A 7,242-nucleotide genomic window follows, 5' to 3' on the forward strand; every position below is an offset into this window, starting at 1 on the left:
AGGAGCTTTCTCCATGCTGCTGCCAACAAAAGAAGGGTGAGAGAGCAGTTTCCGAAGTTGCTTCTGACATTGCTGGGGCAAATCTCGGTCTCCTTGAAGGACGGCAGCAATGTGAGGTAAGTTGTCTCTGCAAGAGATCTTTTGGGTTTTGGTGCTAGCTTTGGGATTGACCATGCCAGGTATTGAATCTGGAACACGGTGCTTGCAAGGCATGGAGGCTACAACTCAGCCATGGCCACTTGCCCAGCATGTGGCCCTTTTTTCCTCTTGGACCGCAGTGGCCAAACTCACTACTGCCACACACAGGAAAAGCAGTTCCTGTTTGGACTACATCTTTCCATTCCACCCAGGCGCCATGTGTAATCCTCCATGATTGGGGGACGCTCTGGGCAGTCACATCTGCTGCCTGGCGTCCCAGAAGGCCACGTGACAGGACATTCAGGCACATGCGACTGCCCAGAGCATCTCTGTCTCCTAATCGTGGAGGACCACATGCAGCGCCCAGGCTGAACAGTAAGGTCTGCTCACCGGGTGCACAGATTTGTTGGAATCCCGGATTTGGCACCCAGGCCGGGGTTCCCTTGGACATGCGCTCATCTGGGAAATTGACCTTACAATCTCACACTCTCAAAATAAGAAGAAGATTACTCCTGAGCCAGCAACTTGTTCCATTTCTGACTTAAATGAAACTCTTGGATTCTATAGAAGTGGGACCCTTAGTCACACTCCTGGTGTATCTGTGGCAGTGACCCTCCTGGTCTTACTTCTTTTATCTTGCTTGCAGAGAGCCGCTGAAAACACTCCAGCTTCTCTGTAACATCGTGAGAATCGTGACAGAGGAAACCGAGTGCTGGGATCAGCTGAGCAGTCCTCAATCTTTTAGTGAGGGATTGTCCAGCTTAGTAAGGTAGGAGGAAGACTGCTGGGTTTCTCAAAGAGTGTCAGATAGCTGAAGTTGTGGGATGTGAATGTGCATCATTTGTCTTCCACTGACATCTTTAGTGCCTCTTTTTCTTTTCCTTTCTTTTTTTTGCATGGTCCTGTTACCTATTCCAGGATTCTCCTCTCCAGCTCACACTCCTTGGTCCCTGGCATCATTCAGTTCCTTCTGCTTATCTTTGGGGCTGAAGAGCATGCATGGCTCTATGAAACAGCAGTGATGCTCTACCACAAGGTGAGGGGTACTGCAGTAGTTGAGAGGCTTCATTAGTGGCAATGCACCCTGCAGCCTTTCCCTGGATAGGATTACGCCAGTGGTTCCCAAACTGTGAGTTGTGGCTTCCCAGGGAGCCATGAAAACCAGCTAGGGAAGCCACAGAATCTTTGTGAAAAACCTGCCTCTATAGAATTGTAGCCTTAATGGAGAGCCACGGCCAATGGCCCAGTAGATCAAGAGAGCCATCAGTCAAAAAAGTTTGGGAACCACTGGATTAGGCCATGTAACTGCTATGGAAACCAATGGTCCTAAAGATTGGTTGGCATGTGGATGGCAAATTATGGGCACCATTACAGGGCATCAAATGATCAGTTAGAGTCTACTTGTGTTTACAGAGTGGTGTGTGAATTTTATACCCTCTCGGCTGGCTTTGCCCTGAATCTCTGACCTCACGGTCAGGGAGACAAGGCATGTGAATGACTTGGAATTCACTCTTGGAGTCTTTGCTTCAGCTTGCAGAAGAGACTGTGATAGATGTTTCTGGGTGTGTCCAGGCAACTCTATGCTCTAAACTTCTATCCATTTCCTGTTCAGTTCAACTGATGCAGTTCCTTCCAGCAAATCTTGAGAATTGTGATGGCACTGCCAATGCAAGAGTTTTCTGGCTCCGCTCACAGAAATAAAGTTCCCAGGATGCTCTGAGGAGAGGAAATGGCTTTTCACCAAATTTAAACCAGTGATATAGCTGTGCCCTCTGCATCTGTATGTGGTGGATAAAGCCATGAACACTCATCTGCAAAGAGCTCAACAAGGTGAACCAAAGTGTTCACCCCAATTAATTTGCTTCTGTTGTCCTTCTTGGGCTTTCAGTTGCTCCTGAACCGTGTGAAGGAGCTTGGAAACATCATGTCAAAAGACTCTCTCCTTCAGTGGCTGGATCATGGGAAACTTGGGGTTCGGAAGCTCAGCCTCAGAGGACTTTCTTCCCTGATCTTTGAATCTGATTTGGTAAGTCATCCTCGAAAGACAGGGATAATAAAAATGTAACTCCTCAGATAGTTGGCCGGCACATGCACAGATTCCATTCTTGCATATCCACAGGGACTTTGACAGAAGATTGCTGGGATGGGTATACTCCTCTCTGCACCTATCAGGTGGTGGGAACTCTGTAATAAAAGAAGCTGCACCCATGATAGTTCAGTTCAGTTCCTCTTTATATGTGCATTTGCTGATGTTCGAGGGGCAGAATTGCTACCTACTTCTAGTTATCTGACTCTGTTCTCATTACCTGTGAATATAGTGCTGGTGCACTGGGATGGGGAGCAGTGCAGCTAAGAGCAGGCAGGCAGGTGGGGGCAAGAGAGGTTGCATGAGGAGGAGGAGAAGAGACAGTGGCCTCCTCGTGAGCAGAAGGCAGTGTTGGTGCTCTGCAGGGCTGAGAGGAAGAGACAGTATACAGTATATGGCCAACAGTATATGGAAGGAATGGGCGTAATTGCATCCAGTCAGTTTTTTAGAAAGTTGTCTACTTTAGGTCAGTTTTGGATACCAAAGGGACTTTGGAATTGGCCCATGGAGAATGGTTGGGCACACTTGTGTCCACTTCCTGACTTGCCCTGCCATCTTGGGCACCATCTTGGGGACTTGCCGCTGAACCTTCAGAATGGCGATGATGAGAGGCCAATGGAAGGGTACCTGAGGGCTGCTCTGGGGCAAGCCTAGGTAAGGAGCCAAGAGTCAGGTTGAGGACGAGGACAGGTGAAGCTACCCCCTTCCCACTGCTGAACTATGAGGCTTGTTGTTGGGTCAGCAACCTTGAACTAGTCAAGGGACAGCCAGCACAGAGGCGGAAGCATCAGATGTTGATGAGCCTTCGCTATCACCTAACCCCATAGACATCAGGTTCATAAAGTGCATAGAGTATATGTTGAAGAGGTTTCCCTGGAACCGAACCCCATGTTTCCCACAGGCTCAATGATTCAGTATCTGCTAGCACGGTATCCACTCGATTTTCCAGGAACCTACCCTAGAGGATAACAAGAACTGACTGTATATATTTAAATGAGCCACCTCTTTTGTTTTAGATGAAGAGCCCCTGGTGCATACAGCTGGCTCTCTTCAATCAGCTGGGTGTGAGCGAGCCAGAAGCCCTCCCCAAAATTTTGGATGTGTTAGAGAGCACCTTGTCCTCTATCACAGGGGAGGAAGAAACCAGCTACATCAGAATGTTGTCTGCAACCTACTCTGCTCTTGTTGACCATGTGAGTGCTTTAGATTGTCATTTCAGACACTGTACAGGTGACCCATGGAGTTCCTTGGTACTGGGCACGCTATCAAGAGTGTGTGTGCTAAATTCAGGAGAAGAGACATGGGCTCCTCATCCTTGTAGCCACAGACAATGAAGGGCTAAAACCAGAAACAGCATCTCTGTTGCACATTGTCACCAGTAATTTAGTGTTGGGAGAATTAGAACAGATATAAGAAAGTATTTATTTATTTATCTACCCACCCACTCAGTAACTGTAATTATTCTTTGTAACTCCTTACCACAGGATGTGGTGATGGCATCTGGCTTAGATACCTTGAAAAAGGGATTGGACAAATGTAAGGAGGAAGAGTCCATCACAGGTTACAAACCATGATTGGTGTGTGCAACCTCCTGCTTTTAGAAGCAGGCTACCTCAGAATGCCAAGTGCAAGGGAGTGGCACCAGCATGCAGTCTTGTGTGCTTCCTGAGTTATCTGGTGGGCCTGTGAAATACAGGAAATTGGACTAGATGGGCCTTTGGCCTGATCCAGCAGGGCTCTTCTTATGCTCTTATGAGATTAGAAACCTGGCAAGTATCAATCTCTGGTGACTCTTCCTATTTGTTTCCTATTTGCAGGAGGAAGCAAGCGTCCGTGCCCTAGTGATAAAGCACTTGTGGTTGCTTCGGAGCCGGAAGGGGAAACAGTGGCTCCCACATACAACAGAAGCAGCCATTTCTGAAATGGTGAACATTCTTGTTCATCTCCAGGATAAGAGTGAGGTGGTGGAGGTGAGTGGCCACCTGCGTGACTTACATTAGCAGGAGAGAGGAATCACCTCCAAGAGCAGGGACCAAGACTCTTGTTGCCGGGGGTGACCTGCCATTGACTGTTCTGGGAAATTCTCCCATGTTGTAGCTCAACTCTTGCTTGCTGTGCCCGTGGGGGAAGGATGATGCTAAGGATAGGCAGGGCAGGCCCAAGACCTCCTAAGGCAGCATGCCAAATATTGTCCCCCTTTAACTGATGATGTGCCAGTCTCTGTTCCTCCCCTTCCCCATGTTCTTGTTCAACTCTCTCCTGCCCTCCAGCTTTCTCTTCCTCTGCTCTTCTCTATCCCTTCTTCCCTTTCCAATGCAGGGAGTGGGAGGAGGAGGAGGAGGAGCAGTGGAGGTAGGCAGGCAGGCAGAGATGGGCAGCCCCACCAATCTGCGTTAGCTGGCCTCATGAATGGGCTGGCCCTGCTCAAGGGTTTCTTGTACATGTTGGCTTCGCAAGACTGACCACCGTCTTCGGCTTCATTCCCCCTGCAGGTCCTGTCTTGACTAATTTGCTTCCCTCTCTGCAGTGGCGTCACCAGGGTTTGTGTCACCCGGTGCGGGACGCCAGCGCATCACCCCTGTGATGGATCTCCTCCCATGCGACGGGGGGGGGCAATGCATTGAGTGGCATTGTACCATCACCCCACCCCCGCTGTTTTTTTTATAACTTTTGATGGAAAAGAGCTAGTTTAAGGTTTGTTTCATTGAAGTTACATGAACTTCATACATGAAATTATGCTTTGATTGATATATAACATGATTGTATTATTTGGAAATACAAAGATTTTAAAAATTTGGGTGAGTAGTGGTATCACGCCCCGTGCACGTCACGCAGTGTGGCCCGCACCCATCTAGCAATGCCATTGCCATTGTTATATCTTGGCTTTCTGACATCAGAAAATATACAGGTCCAGTCTTGTTATACACGGATTTGACTCAGCATGAATGGCCACTGCAAATGAGAAGGAATGTGCTGATCCCTGGAGAAGGGGGAAAATGCATGCCTTTAAAATCAGTTTAAAAATCTGAACAGTTCTTTAACAATAGCCTCCTTAATGAGAGGGGAGGCAGCTGGCTGACAATCCATCAATCCTTCTCTCTCCAGGTGACCCCTCCCTTCCCCCTGAGCACATGAAAGAAAGGTGATCACTTTGCATTGGTGAAGGGAGGGGCGGAGTGAATTGGAGGACTGATTGATGGATTGTCTTCTTAATGATCTTACATCACAAAGATCAGCAAGGCTGTTTTTAAATCACCTGAGCCAAAAAACTTTTTTTAATTTTTTTTAAAAATTGATTTGCTATAGTATGTTTTTTTGCCATCCACTTAAGTGCTTGGAATGGAACTCACGCGAATAATGAGGCTTCACCTGTAGATCTAGCGCATGTTTTCCAGCTCAAAGCTGACATGAAACAAACCTGTTTCCAGTCCACTCAAAGTATCTGAGAAATAACCAGTTTCCACTGTATTACTCTTTTCTTGCAAGCTAGCTAGCTGAATGCTTGAATATTTTAGTTTTCCTATGTACGTACATTTGTACTCCGACCTTCCTCTAAGGATCACACAATGGTAGACGGAGATCTAGACATTTGCCCAGCATGCTTCAGTCCTAAATAGCTCTTTGATTAACCTCTCCAGGCCTTGTGTCTTGCTGGCACATCAGGGAGAAGGCGCCCCAACTCGGGGTGATAGGGTCCTGCTGCAAACGTAGACATAGGGTACCTTACAGCCTGATGCTATGCGGCCGCTGTGCTGATTGCTCAGGGCTGAGTGCGCTTTGTCTGCTGATTCCAATGTGCCATCATGTTGGAGAGGTTAACTGTGTGTGTGTGGGGGGGGGGGGTGAGATGGTTGGCCACCTTCAGTCTCGAAAGACTATGGTATAAGCTTACAGCAGGCGGTATTCCCAGGCGGTCTCCCATCCAAGTACTAACCAGGCCTGAGCCTGCTTAGCTTCCGAGATCAGACAAGATCGGGCATGTGCAGGGTAACAGACCTCTGAAAGACTTACCCGCATGGCATGACTCCTGTGCAGGGCTATACCAGCTACTTCATGGGACTCCTATGAGCTACACAAGCTACGTTGCCAGCTTTGGAGCCACTGGGGGCATGTACAGCTCAGAAAGGGATTTTGGGATCTAACTTTATCTATCCCACCTTGCTTCCCTCCCCCCTTTTTCAACCTCTCTGCTGGTGAGGTTGTGGCCAGGGACTTTCTTCAACCTGTTGGTGGTGGGGCATGGCTTTCTGGTGTACTGCTGTGCTTGTGTCAGTGCAGCACCTGTCAGGCTTCTGCACTGGTGGGGCTGCCTGTGTGCTGGTGTGTGTGGCAGTATGCTGGTGTTTCCCCTGGCTAGGATTGTTTCCTGAGGTTTCCATAAGAAGCCTTCCATAGGAGAAAAATTCTTCTCCAGTGCAAAGGACGCCTTAGGACAGAGTTCTCCAAACTTTCTGGCCAGAGGGCCACATCAAATATCTGGCACGGTATTGAGGGCTGGGAAAAAAATTTAAATGTAACATTTATATAAATAAATCAGAGATGGAACTTAGATGAGTGAATAAATAATGAATGGGCTCATTCATTCAACCTCTCCGGCCCTTCAGACCAGAAGCCACCCTCCAGACGCAACCAGAGCACTGTTCCAGTCATGTTCCGCCAAGTGGGCCAGAGGCTTTCAGGGAACAAGAGGCTGGTCGTGTGCCAGATAGAGGCTCTCCATGGGCCACATATGGCCCCCGGGCCAGGGTTTGGAGGCCCCTGCCTTAGGATATGAACTTTTTTGACTCCATGTGCTGCAGGAAGCAATGGCCTATCTCAGAGTGCTGGTCCCAAGAGTGAGGAGGTACGTGAAATCCCAAAGCCACGACCTTCACTTCGTGCTCTACCATGTTGCCAAACATTTGGTAAGTCTTTGTTGCTGCCTTCCCAGGGTACCACTTTAAATCCCACCTGTTCGTCAAGAATAGAGTAGAACTACTTACAAAGCTTTATCTTACTGAGCTTTATCTCAACAAAAC

This window comes from Tiliqua scincoides, chromosome 10 (genome assembly GCF_035046505.1).
Source record: "Tiliqua scincoides isolate rTilSci1 chromosome 10, rTilSci1.hap2, whole genome shotgun sequence".
NCBI classification, from domain to species: Eukaryota; Metazoa; Chordata; class Lepidosauria; order Squamata; family Scincidae; genus Tiliqua; species Tiliqua scincoides.